General features: G+C 40.4%; 1 protein-coding gene across 3 annotated transcripts in view; it reads right to left on the reverse strand.

Annotated features, from left to right (window-relative positions):
* Mctp1 (multiple C2 and transmembrane domain containing 1) overlaps window positions 1–20,368 on the reverse strand; it is a 587,757-nt gene that overhangs the window by 76,481 nt on the left and 490,908 nt on the right. The window lies entirely within an intron of this gene.

Genomic DNA, 20,368 nt, shown 5'->3' on the forward strand with positions numbered 1-20,368 from the left:
CGTTTGCGGGTCGCAGAGGGGAAACTGAGGTGCGTTTGCGGGTTGCAGAGAGTAAACTGAGGTGAGTTTGCGGGTTGCAGAGGGTAAACTGAGGTGAGTTTGTGGATTGCTCCATGTCATGTAACTTCCTCTAGCTCTTCTCTTGTCCGTTTCAATCCGGCCTTTTAAACATAGAGCTGAAAGACCAAGCACGAAATAGTGTTTCTATGTCTAGCTGTAAGATAAAAACCTGTTTCTGTCAGTGGAGTCACACGGGTGCGCTGTGACATATCTTAATGGCTCAGATTTTGATTATGTATAAAATCAAGTCTTTATTGGTTTGCTCTGAGCCCTACTTTTTGATTTTGTGGGTTATCTGAATTATTCCCTCTAATTCTTTGTGATTTTTAATGCAATGATTATAAATATATATTAAGATTATAAATATATTCTATAATTGAATATCAATAATCACTATAACTTATATTTGTAAATATGCATATTTAAATTTCCCCCTTATTTTTAAATTTTTATTTATTCACTTTACTTCCCAATCATAGTCCTGTCCTCTACTCTGCATCCCATCCTCCGTCCCTCCTCCCTTAATCTTCCCTCCCCTACTCCTCAGGTAAGAGGAGCCCCCCAACAGCTCACACCAGCACATAAAATATTTTTTATTTTATTTTATGTGAATAGGTATTTAGCCTGCATGTATGTTTATCTACCACTTGCATGCCTGGTGCCCTTGGAGGCCAGAAGAGGCTTCAGATGCCCCAGAACTGAAATTGCAGATAGTTGTGAGCTGGCATGTGGGTGCTGGAAACCAAATCTGGGTCCTCTGGAAGAACATCCAGTGCTCTTGACCTCTGAGCCATCTCTCTGGCCCCAGGGCTCATACTTTTTAAACTGAAAAGTTATTTTGTATTTGACAAACAACTTTTATGTCTTTTGGGCATATATAATTGTGGGAATAACGAATGTAGCTTCATGAGGCAGATTGCCTACAGAAAGTCTGGGGACTGTAAGGCTATGTGGCAACTTGCAGGCCAGCCTGGGTTACAGAGTGAGTTTCTGCCTTAACAAACAATTAAGCTAGAATTTCACATTTTAAATAAATAATTTACCCACAATAACATGCATATGTGTAAGCTATAGGAATCAAAAATAGAAAACTCCTGGGAGGCATTTTTCAGGTAAGCCTCAGAGGATTAAATTATATGGAATGTACATTCTATACAATTTCTAATTCTTATGCTACTTTTTTTTCTAATAGAGACTGACTATTTCTAAAGAGAACTAGGTGAAACACAGTTGTCATGGACTTTAGAACTTCTCTCATCAAACCTTTGGTGATGGCAGCACCAAGTCCTTCTTTTGTGTGATTTTTTTGATACAAGCAGAATAGATTCGGGAGAAAATGTCAATAGCCGAGACTGTGTTGCAGAATTGTATGAGCTGAGCTACTGGCTCAGTATTTCCAATTTCTCTCTCTCTCTCAAGTTGTCTAAAAGCCTCTTGTGACTTTAAAGTACAACCCAGACACAAATTTCTAGTTCTTATGAACCGACATATAATCAAAGACACCTGAAAGGCACAGAACTGTTGCTAATTTAATGGCACACTTTGCATCTTTTGTTAGAAAGTAGGACCTGTGGCTTTCCTCTTGAGCAGTGAGCACCTCAGAAGGACCCCAGCAGCACATGTTGCTTGTAATATGTTGTTGGGAGGGTCCCTGCTGTGGATGTGCGACCAATCTGCACTCTTTTAACTATATCCAAACAGCTTATAAATATGTGTCACAGACCCTGGGCCCAAGGTGTGCAGTGTAGGTAATGTGTGAAGACAGTTAAGTAAGCACAGAGAGACTCCATCTATATTCACATTAACCTGCAGAACATAGGTAGGGACTATCAGATAAGCTTTCATGTAAACTTTTAGTTTTCTCTAGTTTAAAGCATTCATATTATATCCGCTGCTGGGTGGGGCCGCTCAGAGATGGGTTAAGGTAGGCTGCTATCTCTAAGCAGAGCAGAGCATCATCAATGGTGTCAGGGGTTGGCTCTCTCCCATGGGATGGGTCTCAGGTTGGACCAGGCATTGGCTCGTCATCCCATCTGTCTCTGCTCTATCTTAATCTCTGCACATCTTGTAGGCAGAGTAAATTTTGATTCAAAGGTAAGTGGATTGGTGTTCCGCTCCCACCACTATGGGTCCTGCCTGGCCAGAGGGTGGCCTCCTCTGACTTGTGTTCCCCACTGCTAGGAGGCTCAGCTAGAGGCATCCCATAACCTCCCGGTAGGCTACCCTGTCCAGGGATCCAGCTTGTCTCAGTGATGTCCCCCCTCTTCCGGTTTCCCTTTTTCCTCCAGGTCCTCAAACTTCCCCTCATTTTCCCTACATGCCCTCACAGCCAAGCGTTAGGTTGAGCTTGCAGAGTCCTGTGGAAGAGTGAGAGGGAAGGAGGGGACAAGAACGCTGCAAGACCAACAGAGTCAACTAACCTTCACCCATGGTCGCTTACAGAGATGGAAGCACCAAAGAACAGGCGTGGACTGGACCTAGCCCCTTACACATATGTAACCGATAGGCAGTTTGATCTTCATGTAGGTCCCTTAGTAAGTTGAGCAGGTGCTGTCTATGACATGGACTCTGTTGCCTGCTATAGATCACTTCTCCCTAAGGGGGTGGGGGGTGCCTTGCTTCTCCTCAGTGGATGAGGAAGAGCTCAGTCCTGCTGTGACTTGATGTACTGAGGTGGGTTGGTGGGGGAGGTCTCTCTTTTTCTGAAGAGAGGAAGAGGGTGGGAAAGAGACAGGGAGGAGAGGAGGGAGGGTGCCACGATTGGGATGTAAAGTGAATATATAAATTAAAAATATATTTTAAAAAAAGCATTCACATTACAAATACAAACACAATGGTGAGAGTTGTAATAATGTATGGTAGGATATTCAACTTGGGATTATTTTTTATACAGATTAGGTTTCATCAAAAGAAGTCACTGACCCCCAGGAGAGTTTTTATTTAAATGGTTTTATGCCATATATAAAAAATAGAAATTATCCTATAAAATTTAAATTTAAAGTATTTTTTCTTTCTTTTATTCTTTTTTCTCTCCTCTGCTTTGCTAAAGTTGGCGTGAAAAGTCATATAAAATATGAGAAGAAAATAAACTCAGTGTGGAAACTAGCAATGATTACAACGTACTGTTGGGTCTAGAGTGCTTGCTTAGCGTGAACAACCTTGTATTTGGTACTCAGAGCCAGAAACAAACTGTGCCCTGTGCTCATCTCTACGGCATCATCACCGCCCCTCACTCCCAGAAGGGCAAAGGCGACAGATTATGTTTTGCATATTGCAAACTACATAGTAGTTGTTCAAGAAATACTCCTGATTGGATAAAAAGGTTAATTCTTGTTTTTGTTTTTCCAGCAGCTGTGGCCTTTCCACGCCTCAGCCTCTGAGTGTTGGGATTGCAGGCATGGATCACTGTGCCTTGTTCTGTGTCTTCAAATGACTGGACAAACCTGCAGTGCAGCATCTGCCCTCTGTTTCACAGAGCTGACCTCCTCCTTCAGAGGGGCTTGAATCTAAGCAGTGACGCAGATTAATAAAGGTAAACCGATCAAATGCTTCCGAAGAGTTGCTTGGAGAAAGTACCCATCTGCGTCTAATTGTAAAGATCCAGGGGTCCTCACTATCGAATTAACTTCTGAACTTTCAAAACATGATTCAACTCTAAAACAAACCACGAGACTAATTTATCCATTTTACAAATGATACTGTGTTCACGTATGACTCAAGAAGGGCCCTTCTTTTGCAAAACCCAAAGTGTCTACAAATGTGCAGTCAAATCTTCCTCTAACACAAACATTTGCTTCTATATTTGGTGGTTGAGTGTCATGTTGTGAGGGGCCTTTGTGCTGGGTGCTACTGAGGGCTTCCCTCCTATGTTGTGTTTTATTTTTATTTTTTTTTACATATACATTTATATTATTACACATACACACAATAGATTGCCTATAACAAGAAGAACCATGACACAGTCAGGAATTATATAAATGTTACATTCTTAGTGTTTTGGCTATTTGTATTTGACAGCCTTGAAGAAAATGTCTTTCCTATCTTGGTGAGTCTATATTTCTGAATGTAAGTCAATCTCCATCACATATTGTCATTACTTCTGTTGCATTTTAAATGGTACATCACAGGTGTTTACACATGATATTTATAGTAAAGACAATGGCTTTCTAGTGATTTCTATAAGTCACTACAGAATGTCCCCCACCAGTACATGTTCAGGTGACGCCTAAAACGCTTCAGAAAACAATGATGATAATTGTGGTATCTCATAGTATTGATTAATGACCCAGTGAGATTATATATTTAAACTCTTACCCCAAATCCTGTATTGAAATAAGTTCTCAAAATGTTAGCTTACACTAAAAAAAAAGCATCTATAACATTAAATTTGAAAATTAAGTTATACCTTTTTTTTTCTGTATTCTGAATGGCATAAAATTCTGTTTCATGTTTTCACTGACCCTAAAAAACACATGTTGGGTATAGTATAAAGGTTTTAAATGTGAAGTGATGATGGATTCATGACTGATCTTCAGGCATTAATGACTTGGTGAAATGGACAGCTCTCAGGGTGTGTGCTGTAAGACACACTCTAATTAAGGTAATGAGTGCAGAAACTGAAAGATGAGCTAAAAACAAAACAAAACAACCTCCCTCTCCCTTCCAAAAAATTGTGTACCATTGAAGTGCATTTAATGACTGAACAAATCTGCAGCTCTCCTGGAGACCTCAAACAACACCTCCTATTTAAAAGGAGTGCTGGAGTTTTAAAACTTACCTAAGGAAACCGAACAGAAAAACAAGAGTCCTTGCCTCAAATTCCAGTTCTGACCTCTTCAAGGAAAACCAAACAAGTGCCACATAGTTCTCTTTTTAAGTGTTCCAAGTCCAGTAGCCCAAAATTTGTCAGCAATAATTTAACCCCATGGGTGGATGGGTGAAACAAAATAAATGCATTTGTTAGAACAGCTACATTTATTAAGTGGCATTTCTCCCCCCCCTTTTTTTTCTTGAAGGGGAGTCTCTAAGGTGGGCTCTTGAATTCTTTTTTCCAAATTGTGCTTTCTGATGCCTTGCTTGAAAGCAAGTAGTATTAATCAAACAAAGGAAGGGCACGAGGGAAATCAGAAAGATGTAATGCAAGCAGTTAAAAGTGACACGACCTTCTGTAATGTCGCTTGTCACAGACTTATATGCTACACACTGGAGGAAGGTATGTAAAGAAACTGATTCTTGGTACTATTCTTTGAATGTAATACTAATAAAGATGACATTAAAAAAACACACACACACACACATAGACAGCCTCAAACACGGTGTGCCAGTTACATTACAGCCATAGAACAAGTTGATACTATTATTTTCAGAAGGATTATATTTATTCTTCCATATTCAATATTTGCTGAACATTTTGTCATTAACATATAAAATTTAATATGTGGCTGAATATTTGTTTAAAATCTCTTTTCAAAAGGGAAACAAGTTTTAAGGTAGTTGAAAGAGCATTCTTATAATAGTTTCAGCTTTCCAGTGTAACCTAATGCAGTGGGGTATTTCATAAATTGCAAGAAAACAATTTTCATCTGCCTGAATTGTTAAGGATTCTGGCAATATGAATAAATGCATGTAGAATTATTCCACCAATGATCCAGAGAGGTGACTAAGATGGTTCTGAAACACACAGAGAAAGGCTAGAAAGCAGTGGATTTATGTAACTCCATTATTAAAATCACCAAGGGCTGGCAGTTACTAATAATACATTGTGATACCAACTTAGGGTGTGTGCCTATGTCTAAGGTAGCAAAAGAACATTTAACACAAAAACTTCAACCCAAAATTTACCCTGCCTACAAGATGTACAGGGATAAAAATATAGCAGAGATTGAGGAAATGTCCATAATAAGCCTGGCCCCGCTTGAGACCCACCCCATGGGAGAGAACCAACCCTCTGATACTATTAATGAAGCTTTGTTATGTTTGCACACAGGAGCCTAGCATAGCTGTTTTCAGAGAGGCTACACCCAGCAGCAGATCCAAGCAGAATATGAGACTCACAGCCAAACACTGGGCTAATAGAGAGTCTTGTGGAAAAGTGGAGGGATGGATAGTAGGACCTGGACATGAGAGGATCTCAAAAAGAAAATCAACAAGACAACTAACCAGGATGCAGAAGGGCTTGTGGAGACTGAAATGCCAAGGACCATGCACAGACTGGACCTAGGCCCCCTACATAGAATTAGCAGACTGGCAGCACAGGCTTCATGTGGGTCCTGTAGTAAGGAGATCAAGGCCTGTCTCTGACAGTTGTGTGCTTTTTTTTTTTTTTTTTAAATCACCTCTGGCGAGGCTGCCTCATCAGGCTACATGGGAAGAGGACACACTCAGTCCTAATGTAACTTGGTGAGCCGTGCTGGATGGGTAGGGAGGGGCTCCCCTTTTTCTGAGGAATAGGGGAAGGGGGAGAGAGGAAATAGGAAGGGGGGGGACCCATAGGAGAGGATGGAGGGGCCTATGATTGGGATGTAAAGTGAATAAATAAATAAATTTTAAAAAAGGGAAAAGAAATCACTGTTGCCACATGTACAGTAGCAATGTTAAACATCGAAGTAGGAACACTGCCAGAGGTTTTGTATTTAATTTCATATTTGCAACGCCTGGTGGGTGGGTACAGATTCCTTACCGTGGATGCACCACAGGACATGCGCCCATCGCTGTTGCAGAGAGTGACACACTGTGGGAGAGTAGAATGCTTTACCATGGCCTGGATTGTATTTAGATCAAACAAATGCATAAACCCAGCTGAGCATGCATTTCTGTGTCAATGGATTTATTACAGGTATAAGTGCAATAGGAAATTATGGGATGTCTAGGGATTGAGAAAAATGCATAAAACCACTCAAATGATTTTGGATTTGAGAGCACCAGTGTTCCGGCTGAGGACTTCGGTCATCAGTAAGATCATTGCAGGCGTGCTAGGCAGACTATCTCTTCCTGTTGGACCCCTGCTTCCTCCAAAAAATTTGAGGAGAAACCTTTATAAAATGAATGTAACAAGCAAGCTACATACATAATTTATTTATTGTTTGTAAAAATAAGACTCATAAGTAGATCTGGATTACACTGTTTCATCCGAGTACTTCTCAAAGCAAACGAATGTGTGATGGCTTCATAGTTTGAGTCATGCTATTAAGGGTTTGACCTTGAAGTATTTCAGCTACAATAGTCGCCATGATAACTGGGGCACTAGATGTAATAATAATTAGTGTGATATGTGGTCAGTGGAGGTGAATGTATGGCAACACAAAAGAAGGCAGGATAGAAAGAAAAAGCATTAATGCTTATTGCTAAAAAGACTTCCTGGTTTTTACAGAGACTCAAAGACAATTATTTCATGGAGAATGCATTTCCGTGGCTCATTTTGGGAAGTGCCATGTTGTAATTTAGTCTGGTTCTTAATAGGAAGTATGGCTTTAATGTGGCCATCAGACGACTCTTGATTCATGCCACTGATTATGAACAGCCTGTATTCTGCATCATCAACAGCATTCTTATTTGCAGTATAATATGCTTTGCTAAAAGGCACAAGGACAGTAAATTTACTTGACTGTTCAAAAGGATGTAACCTTTCATTTTCTTAAGTGTCAGTTTAACTTAATATGCAGAGAGACCTTTCCACTAAGAAAGGCTAAACAATAACTAATGCAAGTTCTATACTCAACATAAGCATCTTAAATGAATTTCTCTTCATATTTCCTTCTTGGTTTTTTAGATGTTCATTCTTACTCAAAGCACTGTGAGAACTCTAAAGTTTATTTGAACTATGTCTCCATCTAAAGGACTCACAATGTATTGTACTTTTTGCTTGCAAAAGATTTTTTTGGTGTCTTTAGGATATTGCTTGTTAACTCAGCTGAATAGGACCATAGGGTGACCACTAACCTGTAACACACTATTAAATATGGTGTTTTCTTGAAGGCATTATTATTTACCAAATTACAGTAAGGTATACAAAAAGCTAAACATTTTGAATTATTTAGTGTAATTTTCAAGTGAAATTAAAAGTGAGTTCATTATTAATCTGTTTCAAAAACAGCACCTTTGAAATAAAATACTTTGCAAATAATAGGGTTCATACTTAAAAAGTCGTTTTCTTAAATCTTTATGTTAAAAATCCAAAGCTTTATTCCACATCCACACCATTTAACAAGAAAGACATAATCGGAATTGTTGGGAGGGTTGAAAACAACCTTAATAATTTCATACTTTTGAGCTGCCTCATGTAAGCTCCTTCCCGTTTTATTTATTTAACAGTTCTGCAATGCAAGAATAGGGGTTTGTTTGGCCCCCGCTATATCACAGTCCAGCCACCTTCACATGAATGATGGACGTCACTTGCTCTAACTCCATGAGGTATGCTTGAGAACACTAAAGCTACAATTGGCCATTTATATTTTAACCAAATGCATAATTCACACATAGTATCACAGATAAACACTACATGCTTGAAACATTTGGGCTTCTTAAGAAAAACTTCTGTAAATAAAGCATTTCTCTTAGGGCTTAATATTGCCAAAGTCTCAGATCTACTGCACGCTCATGAGAGGATCCATTTAAGCAGCATGTTGCGTCATGCACGGAGCAGGCGCAACGGATTGTGTGTTCAGGAGAAGATTCAGATATTGAGTTTTTCCCTGTTGTAATTCCCAACCACAACGTTCTAAAAACTGAGAACATTATGTCGGAATATTCAGTTTGAAAAGTGAAGCATGTTGATGTAAAAATCACAGCCCTACAACTTCAGTCCTTAGCTTGTTTTTCTATAAGTAATGATAAAATGTTTTTAATCTTTTTTTTTTTTTGCATATAAAGGTTATAAGAGAAAAGGGCTTTCTTTTCTTCACAAAAGAAATTCCTAGTGGACTTGGATCTACATTTGGATTGGAAAGAATATGTGCAGTGAATGACAAAATTTAGCATAAAAGCCACGTGAAAAGGCTCTGTAGGAAACCCACACTACCTGGTAATAGCCATGAGCTTCCTGAGATCAGTCAGAGCTTGCTGAAGCTTGGCTGGTGCACTTATCATTTCTGCTTTATGTAGTGTACTATGTGATTGCTAAATTAGTGCACAATGCATTTATAATATTTATAGTACCAACATTTAGTTAAGTAACCTTTATGTAAGATTTATGTGGATTTTTTTATTTCTCATTTAATGGCAAATTATGAAGAGCATGTTTCATAAAGATAATTCTCCATTTAAATTCATCAGTCCATTAAATATTAAAATTATGTTTCTGATGCAATCGAGAACAAATTTGTCCAGCTTCAGTGATTATTTGCACTCATAAAAATTAGGCTTGATTAATAAAATTTAAATGCTTGATTAAGTTGACATTTTCATGCTCCATTCTGATTTATTAAAATTGTCCCTGTCTCCAGGCATGGTGTGCTACCTTTCCCATTCCCCTACCCAACACATCTTGTGTGAGACTATTAAGAATGTGGATTTTAGTGGCCCTAACGGTGCTTTCAGTGAGATGTCCTATGTTAGGTTATGGTGCTGCCTGCCTTTGTCTGTACATGGTGCAGAGAGATGAAATAGTAATAAGGAAAACTTTCTTTCTGCTATGACCTGAAAAGTAGAATACATTTACAGTACTCTTTGAAAAATCCATTTTTATGAAGTTTTAAGCTGCTGAAATTTTTCTTTGCTCAAGTTTCATCACATGGTCCAAGTTTTGTCATTTAGTGCCTTTTATTGATATATACTTAAAAAAATTTTGAAGTACCCCCCTCCATACACAACAGCCTGATGGGGCACAGAAAAAGTCTTACATTGCCTACATATTTGAAAGAAAAACTGTCAAATGGCTGTGGGGAAAATCCACATTTTTAAGAAAGTCTTAATATGCATCCCATGCTGGCCTGAAATTCAATTATCCCCAAGACAGCCTTAAACTTGGGATAGCTCTGGGATTGCAGGGATGTAAGTTCAACAGAATTTAGAAGGCAACATCTCAAGAGGCTTTCTGAGTCCTGTAACATCTAAGTCACCCTTGACACTCCCAATGGCTTACTCTGTTATATACAAGGTCAGGTAACTAGTGGCCATTTACTGAGCACCTACTATGTGAATGACACATTGTGTTGGCTGGTAGATCCCTGGAAGACTCCAACAATGTAGCTATTGTTCTCATTGCCCTGGAGAGAAAATTAAGGTGGAGAGCAATGGGTGAGTAGTTTGTGTAGCTCATAAGTAGAAAGTTTGGAACCTAATCAATCCCTGAGTTTGCTGTTTGTTTGGCCATTGATAATGTAAACAACAAATTATTTGGGAATGCTGTGTGATTCACTTTCTTCTCATAAAAACAACAGTAGCAGAAGACTCAGCTACTTTTGAAGTGATGAGGCATAATCGTTATTTTCCTTTTCTTAGATGATTAAATATACTCAATAACAACTGATTGATAACGCCCTCAGCAGCATAATTTCAGTTTGGCCACTACCGTCCTATTCCAGTTCCATGTATGGGAGGGTAGAAAAGCTTGAAAGTTACATGTTGTTGACAAATGTACCTCACACAACACTTAACAACTAGGACAACTAGGTTCTTAGTAATATGGCTGATTCATAAGCATCTTCTACAAGCAGATAGGCATCTTATTGGCTGTTCACATTTACATTTCTAGTGGAGGTAGTCAAGTTCTTGGAAACTTCCTGAAACAGCTCCACATATATGGTTCAGTTGTTAATGCATCTATACAAGCCTGAGGCCTGAGTTTAGACCCCATCAGCATATACAGGCTGAGTTTGGTGGGACACACCTATATCCCCAGTGTGGGAGACATAGACAAAGACGGGATTCACTGAGCTTCAGGTTCTATGGATGGAGAGCAACCCATGTCAGCTTGTGGCTCTCATGCACTCACATGTGCACATATTGACATTATACACACCACACTCAGTGTCCCAAACACTATGCCACCAAAAAGTGTCCATCCATACATGCACGCGAAACCTTCCACCAAGACCACACATCTTTCAGGCTATGCGGGCTGCAATAGGAGTGGGAACTAGCTACAAGCAGTGGGTGAGTAGTTGGCCCCCCATCTTGCTTCCTTATGGTAATATTTCTAATAATTTGGTGTCTAGGAAAAGGACAAGGCAAAATCATTCAGAAAGAATGAGAAAGGTTAACAGAAGTCGGTGATCCACCGTGAGACCTGAGAAGTTAGTTGGAGTCCTCTTGTTCTTTTCTCTGCCCTCTCATTTTTCCATTAAAGAAGACAGAAGTAGGGAAACAGGCCCTTTGAAGAACAGGTAATTTTTTTCTTTGTCTGTTAGTTTGGAGACAGGGCTTCTCTGTGTAGCCTTGGTTGTCCTGGACTCGCTTTATAGACCTGCCTGGCCTCCAACTCAGCGATCTGCCTGCCTCTGCCCCCTGGAGTGCTGGGATTAAAGGTGTGGCCACCCACCCCTGGCTGAAGTACAAGTATTTTTTTTTTTAAAATGGCTTACATGAGGAAAACACTCCTAAAGAGCAGCAAAATGGTGCATTATTTGGGCCTGTGAGAGCCTTTGAGGGGGCTTAGGGTCCTGGTACTCCAGTTACTGTCTAGGACTCTAGCCCTTTGCGGGAGCAATGCTTTTAGACTTCGTTCAGTGGTGAAGGCACTTTATTTGGTGGAACCAGAGCTGGGTTTCAGGAACGACCTCCTTCTCTGTAAGAGGTAAGCACCTCTGTCTCACTTTATTCACAGGAACCAGAGCAAGCAGGAAGAGTTCGGGCAGGTGGGAGGGGCTAAAATATGAGCCTACCTATATCTTCTCAGCAAACTGGCACTAACTTAAAACTCTTAAAATCTCTTCATGGTCTGATAGATTTAACATGAGAACTGTGCTTCCCAGCAAGGAGATCTTTAGAAAACTGCCTTTTAAAAATAGAAGTATTTTCTTAACATCTTTTTCTGTATGAACATACATGTCACCTACAGATATAACACCCATCTCCCACCATTCTGAAGTTTTATCTTTCCAATTTGAAGTTCAGCTGCAGTGAGAGAAGAGTGAAAGGGCAAGCTATAAGCGGAAGAAGGATTAAAGGTAAGCACGGAGTTGGTAAGTAAGAGGGACAGGCTTGGCGTTGCGGAGAGACTACAGAGACACACACGGGTAGCCCCTATTTCTTCACATGCACAGTGCACGCATGGTCACTGTGCATCATCTTTTAACACTCTGCTTATCACACACAAACACACCTAATATATTCAGGTGTTTTATTCAGTTGATTGCTCACCTAGTATGTCACCAACTGTCCCAGGGATGGGGCACAACTTAGTCATCTTTGACTGCTAATGCGTGCAAATTTTCCAAAAATTTCATGTAAAGTTATACAATGTTTGACTGGGAAAGAAAGGTAAAGTATTCGTTCACTTATCAGACATTTTCACTTTGAGACAAGGTTTTTCTATGCATCTCAGGTGGGCCCAGACTCCCAGCAATCTACCTCAGCCTCCTAGTGCTGGAATTACAGGTATGTGCCACGATGTCTGGAGTCATCAACTGCTTTTGTTGTGCAACTATTAAGCTGCTGTGTTTGAGAGATCTTTCTCCATGTTAGAATCATTTGCAACTATCATAGGGTGGTGAGAGGGACTCAGAGTGAACCAATTATTATAAATAGTGGGTGTTAATTTTTCTCATTTTTTTTTTTCTAATTTGGCTTTGAGGTCTCCAAGAGTAGCCACAAGACAAGATAGGTACTTACTCGGAGAGCTCTCCTGGGGGAAGATAAGTAGATACATTCATGACCAAGGGTATCAAAGGCTCGGATGTGTTAGCAGGTGGACACATTGACATGGTGAAATAAAATTCATAAAACAGAAGGCATTTCTAGCTAAGGTTTCAAGGACATTAGGGGCACCAAGGGGAGACTGAGGGGAACCCGGAGGCAGCAGAGCAAGCAGTCAGAATGTGGGGCAGCAATGTGTTTACTAGAGAATTCTTTGTGGGTTAATTTAAAGAAGCCACAAGCAAAGGCTGAACTTGCTTGTTTGACTCTGGAGTTGACTATTACGTTTTATTGTGGTCAGCAGTTGTGCAGAGTGTTGTTTGGATTCAGGGTCAGCCAGATGAGGAACAAGTGGACTGTGTTGAAAACCACCATGGGAAGGTAAGTTTTAACTAGCCAAAGATAACCTGGAACCACTGAGTTTTCAATAACTTGGCTTAGGTCTAAAAGGAGATGGTTTGGCAGAAAATATATCAGATGAATTCATGACAGAGAGATAAGAGGAGTCAGGGGCACTGTCTCACTCATGCTCTTAGGAGCAGTGTATAGTGTGGACTGGTGGTGAAAAAACACCAAGAAGTCAGCAATGGCTGTCCTGGAGAGAGGACAGGTATGCACACGTATACAGATGTTTACACCTAAAATGTTAGCCTTTAGTAGTTGAAAAATTATAGCGCAAAAACCCTTCAAAATGAATTATTTTGATACAGAGATTCTTTGAGGACTTTACTAAAGGTACTGCCCAAAACCTCACACTTAGGATTTTTCTTACAGCATAGAGATATAAAATTTTTTTGAAGCAAATAATTTTTTTAAAAAGTGTTTAAAGCCGGGCATAGTGTCTCATGCCTTTAATCCCAGCACTCGGGATCACTGTGAGTTCGAGGCTAGCCTGGTCTACAAAGTGAGTCTAGAACAGCCACAGCTACACAGAGAAGCCCTGCCTCAAAACAAACAAACAAACAAACAAAAAAGAAAGAAGAGTGTTTAATAAGAAAACATTAAAGTATTTTCATAATGAAAACTATGCAGACATTAAAAATCATGTATGTGTTGAAGGTTTTCTAGTAATATAAAGGATGATTTTAAGCTATGTTGTAGAACATAAATGTGGATGAACTAACAGTGGCCTTGATATATTTTAAATTATGTAGAATGAATGATATTTTAAAGATTAGGAAGTATAGAAAGTATGTGAACATTTGGAAAATATAGACACGCTGTATTCCCCCATGTTCTTGGTGTTGCCCTCCAGAGGCCATTGGCCCATCACTTCTCCAAGTTCTCCAACTCCTCAAACGCCCCTTGGTGTCAGGGCCTCCAGCCTTATGGTTGGGCTGCTACAGACACAGTTGGGGGGAGCCTCAGAGCAAAGTGCTCGGCTTACGCCAAGATGTCACAGTAACAGTGTGTTCTCTTGGAATTTTGTGGCAATGAGTCAGTGTTCCAACCAGGCTACACATTTGTTCACAGGGACCACAGGGCTCCCAGGGCTCCAGGGCGTTGACATGACATTCAGGCATGGCCTGCATTGCACAACTGTTCCACACAGAGCACCCCACCCACGTGCTCCAGCTCTGCTGAAGTCTCCATCTTATTTTGGCTCAGTTTTCTCACCTACCGGAAGGAGGAGTCATCATTGTCATCTTGCCTTTCTTTGTTTTTTTTGTTTTTTTTTTTTAAAGAAAGATTGTGTGTGTGTGTGTGTGTGTGTGTGTGTGTGTGTGTGTGTGTGTGTGTGTGTGTGTGTGTTGGGGGGCAGGTGCTGCACATCCCAGGGCACATATGTAAATGTCAAGGGACACCCTTTGGTCTTGGAGCTTGGCGTCCACCCTCTTTGAGGCAGGGTTTCTTTACTGCCAGCTTCTGGAGATTCTCTAGTCCCATGGTCCATCTCACTGATATAAGCACTGCAATCACAGATGCTCGCACTGGACTTTACACAGATTCTGAGGATTCAAGGCCTGGGACTCATGACCACATGGCTACACAGTAAATACTTTCCTCTCCAAACCATCTTCTTAGCCTTTCATCCTATCTGTGTCATGAAGACCTAGGCGTTGCACAAGCAACAACAATGACAAAACCCAAACAAGCAATCCTGGAAGAATAAAGAGAAGAAAAGCCTGATTCAATGCTTTACATGGATCCTTCTCATGAGGAGACTTCCAAGCCATCCTTGGTGACTTTGGGGGAACCACCAATATAGCACAATGTCCCAATTAGATTTTTATTTCAGACGATATCCTTCCTCCTGATCTTCACATAAAAATACACGATGCAATCTGCGCATAATTGCCAGATAATTATAGGGCATTCTGACAAATGAGAAAGTTATTAGAAGCTTTAGTGCTGCTTTAATGAAATTCTGAGTTGGTCAGTTATCTGTGAGTTTTAAAGACTTATTTATGTGTATGCATGTATGCCTATGTGACTTTATGAGCACCATGTACATGTAGGAGGTTAGAAAAGGGTGTTATTTCCCATGGAATTGAAGCCAATAGTTGTGACAGAACCCTGGTCTTCTGCATGAACAGTCAGTGCTCCTATTCACTGAGCCATCTCTCCAGCCTAGGTCACTGGTGTTTTTATTTGGTAAATGTATAACTTATGACTGTGGGCCTAATCCTTTGGGCTTCCGGCTGGGAAGCAAGGGAAATCTGTCATTCTATAAGGAAAGGAAATGATGATATGGTGATGATGGCAGAGGTGGGGGGCTGAGATAAATGGCAACCATGTGGTCATGTGCAAATCCTGATGGTGATAGGCACCCATGGGTTACAGGATCGCTCTACACAGTTAGTGAACGTCTGTAAGGTTGTGGGGCATGCACTTCTCCATGGTGTCTACTTAGCTGTTGCTTTCAACCTCCTTATACTCAGGATTACTTTGGGAACTAAAGGTCTGATCTCTTCATGGTTCTCCTCAGATTTCTGCAAGCGGGTAACCTTCTGAAAAAGTTGAGAAAATTGTGGTTGAAATAAGCACAAAAGAAGAAAAGAGTGATCATCCATTTTTAGATGTGTTTAGAGGCTGCATGACTCAGAGCTGCTTCTGTTAAGAGCACTGAATATGTGGTCTTTTTTGGTACTGAGTGGCAAGCACAGAGGCTCATGGGCTATGCTACTTTCAGCAAGTGATAAAATCCTATTGAAGTAGAATCTGACAGTACATGCAAAGCACTTTTGCCAATGGTCCTCTCCTCTCTAAGCTTGCTTTGGACAGGCCCCTCAGATCCTCTTAGACTCAGGTATTCACTATTCCACGTGCCCCACACTATTCCAAGTATGCCACAGGGGCTGCTTTTCTACACAAGAACACTGGCATAATAAGGGTGTCTGCTGACAGGAGTCAGGACAGATAGTGAGTGTTTCTGTGGTGACCGTTCCAAATTTCCCAACAGTATTTATAACAGCAGTTCTCTGCTTCCAAGCTATGTTTCTAGAGGTAATTATTCTGGGCTTACGTGGATCAGATTCAACAAGAAAACAAATTCAGCACTATTCTAGAAGGGAGGAAGAAAATAAGCTAATGCTTTGTCATTAGGAGGAACTAAGCGAACATCCCAGTATTTACTAGTGTTTTAACAAGGCAGACTTTGTCTCAATTTATGTCCTAGTCATACTGTGAGTCAGAGTGACTTCATTGATCTGCACCACTCTTCAGTCTTTTTCATGCTACCATTGACTAGCACCCGAGACTGCTGTGTAGGAGGCATAGCATGACAGTAGAGATGAATGTTCTTTTAAAGTGTAATTAAAAAATCCTGCTCGAAGACTGTCTGTCTGTACGCCAAAAAAAATTCCAAGACTTTATTCACAACTCTGAAGTGTGCTCAAGCTTTGATTTATCCCTCCCACGCTCACCTGGGTGAGTAGAAAGTCACTTCCCAGGCCACAAGCACTTTCAAAATTAATGGTAGTACCTGGACTGGAACAGATGTCTGGAATCATTCCTTGAGAAGTCACCGAGAGGCTTGCAAAAGGACATCCAGGATTCTGCAGAATGCTCTGACTACCTAAAGTGGTCCCCTGGGGGAAAACACCCAAGTACACACTACAGAAACAAGCCAAGGCTTCAGAAGGTGGCAGACTTGGTTTCACAACACACTGACTCGGTGGAGTTCACTCTTTACCTTGCCTTTCCATTTCCTCATTTATTAATTAATGTTAAAAGCATGGAGAACAACTCATTTGGTATAAGTGCTGTAAAGAATGAAAAGAAGTAGTGTCCTCAAAAGGCTTAGCAGGATACCTGATGCCAAAAAAAAAGAAAAAAAAATCTAGTTTAATAAACATCTGTTGTACATCTCTGAATTAACAGTAAGATGTGCAGAGGGAGTCAATGAATGGTCTCTGTCAATGTGTATGCCTGAAGGTAGAGTTGGTGATGCTGACTTTGCTGGAACTCATGGGAGAAACTTGCCCAGGGAAAAGTGGGATGTATCAAGATACAGCCTAAAAAGGAAGCGTGATTGTGGTTGCATTTGGGTAAGTTATTTAACAGTTTCCCTGTGAGTAAAGTAGAAATAACGATACCCATAGAGTCTTGTAAATGTCTGCTTCTATGATATGCTCATTTCCTTTAGTCTCTGGGGCCTGGTCCCTTTTCCCATGGAGGACTCATGCAGCTATGCTGATCTCACAGGAGTATTTTCCCTTAATTGTTACAATGAAGGATGGGAATGGGGATTTAGGAGGACCCAACCCAATCAGCGTGTTCTCCCTGAGATGCCTTAGTAAGACAGTGCCTATGACGTGCTTCACATGGCACTTAGGGTGCAATGAGAGCTCAGTAATTTTAAAATTCCAAGTAAAGAGTATTGTCTGGTGTCAGCCCTGCAGCTGATGACATTTTTGTCTGCTGTGCCTGTAATTTGGATAGGTGGTACCAGGCCAACAGGCAGCACAGGGGGAATTTTCCTCAGCTTTTGGAGTGACAGCTCAACCCAAGAAAAGGATGGCAGTTCTATCTTTGTATCCCTTTTATGCTGGAGACATTTCTGAATGAAGCACGCATTAAACAGGCTTCTCTGGAAAAGCCAAACAATTCTTCTACTGGAAATTTTCATGTCATGGTCCCAGACTAGGCGGATTCAGACCCAGGGTTGCTTATTTTTAACAGTCCTGACTAGGAAATAGCACAGGGAAAATGCCATTTTAACATATGTCTTCTCATGGGCTCCCTATGAGGCTGTAGATCCACCCTCATGAATGACTGTCTAGCCCTCCACTGTCTAGCCTTCACCGTCTCTGCTTTTAAATACAGCTAAATGTACTGGGCAAGGCTCAGATGTCTTGTCTATGTTTAAACTAGAAGCACTAGGTTGGACCTTAGTTCTGAGGATCATCAAGCTGCGGCTTAAGAAATAATAAACACACGAGGAAGCTCTTTCCTGTTGGATATTAATCTCAACTATCTGTCAACATGTTGAAGACAGATAATTTTTTACCCATCTATGTTCTTCATATGTTATGAAACTGCTATTGAACTTTGTCTCTTTTCTTGTGGATCTAAAAGCATTTTGATTTGTTTTTCTTTTAGTCTTCATTCTAATTAAATTTTCTAAGATTTCCCCTTCATGGCAGACTCTCTCTCTCTCTCTCTCTCTCTCTCTCTCTCTCTCTCTCTCTCTCTCTCTCTCTCTCTCTCCCTCTTTCTTTCCCTCCCTCCCTCCATCCCCCCCTCTCTCTTCCTCCCTCCCCCACCCCCGGAAGTTTCCTGGTCTGAGGTCAGTCAACAGTGTAATTAATTTATTCCAGAGGTTCTGTATACTTTTCACACACTCTGAAGGCTTCAGCAAGGTTTTTTTTTTTTAAAAGACAACAGTAAGGGCTCAAGGTGAATCACCATTCTTCCCAAGCCAAGTGCCCCATGGGAGAGTTGGTCACGGCATGGCAAGACCTACAAGCCCTTGTCCTTCTCTCTCTCTCTCTCTCTCTCTCTCTCTCTCTCTCTCTCTCTCTCTCTCTCTCTCTCTCTCTCTCACACACACACACACACACACACACACACACACACACAGAGAACTAGCAAAGTATAAGCTAGGTCTTCTTTCAAGAGAAGAAAGCAGTTAAAATGCACAGCTGGGTATGCTAGAAAACACATAATTAGTCAAATTGGATTTAAGAGTTATGTAAGATCTCAACTGAGCTAGTGAATGAAAAGCTAAAAGGATCATTGTGATTGCTGTTCTAGTCCCTGGCAAGAACAGAATATGTGGATATGCATGTTTTGGACAAATAGAAGGCAGTTACTGGGTGATGTGGAGTGTGGTTGACATTTCAAATGGGCGAAGCCACAGAATGGACTGTGCCAGGAAGGAAAGTGTTGTCCAGGGCTAAAAGAGAGCAACTATAAGAATAGCTGTGCTTGAAAGGAAGATTTGGAAAGTTCATTTTTAGAGTTATATTTTACAAAAAATAAAGGGCAGGTTTAAAAGTGTATTATGCAATTTAAATTATCTATTATATAATTGTTCTATAAGCTTATAAAAGTTTTAGAGAAACTTAAGTACTAAAGATAAATTATATATTACAATTTTTCCTCCAACAGTAGACTCTTCCACATAAGGCAGGTATGTTCTAGAACAAAATAGTGGAAAGTACAATTTAAGAGTTTTTAACTAAGAATTCTCAAAGTAGTGACTAATTCTTTAGATAACTCCTCCCATAGGATGAGGAAACTAAAACTAAATTACTACTTTTCTTATTTTCAAATAATCTTGTTTGCAAATATGTCTCAAGCCAACTGAATGAAAAGTAGGTATTCTTCTCTTTCCTCAATCTCCCTGAGATAAATAAGACAAAAAGGTAATTATCTGAGATGGGGCCTTTAAAAAAAAAAGAGAGAAAAAGAAAAAGAAAACAAAAACAAAATCAACCAATCAACCAACCAAACAAAAAGCAACCAGAAGTTTGAATTAATTGACTAAAATACATACTAGTCCCCAAGACATCAATGCTTATAGCATTTGGGGCCTGTCTCCTAGTGTGCAATTTAAATATATATTCCTAGTGATACAAATAACATCTTGTCTATTGATATTGCTTAATCATTAAGACTTCTATCTGCAATCCTGTAGTTGGTTAGATAGAATTTACAGAAACATGTTTTAGGGCCTGGGGAGATGGCTCAGGGGTAAGAACACTTGCTATGTATGAACGGGATCTGATTCTGGATCCCCAGCACATACAAAGGGCCAGAGCATGGGCTGTATCTGCTTGGAACCCCAAGTTTGGGGGTATGGAGATGGGTGATGCTAGGAGTTCTCTTCCTGCTCAAAGAGTCTAGATGAAATGGTGATCTTCCAGGTTTAGTGATCGACCATGTCTCAAAGCACAAAGGACTAACAGTAATAGAGCAAGAAATTTGGCATACTCCTCTGGCCTCCAGATGCACAAGAATAGCATATGGGTCTGCACAGTCAACAAGTATGCAACACAGAAAGGATGGGAACACTTCTAGTCTGTTAAGCACATGCTAAAATCAGTCACAAATACAAAGGTCAGCAGAG

This window comes from Acomys russatus, chromosome 30 (genome assembly GCF_903995435.1).
Source record: "Acomys russatus chromosome 30, mAcoRus1.1, whole genome shotgun sequence".
In the NCBI taxonomy this organism is placed as follows: Eukaryota; Metazoa; Chordata; class Mammalia; order Rodentia; family Muridae; genus Acomys; species Acomys russatus.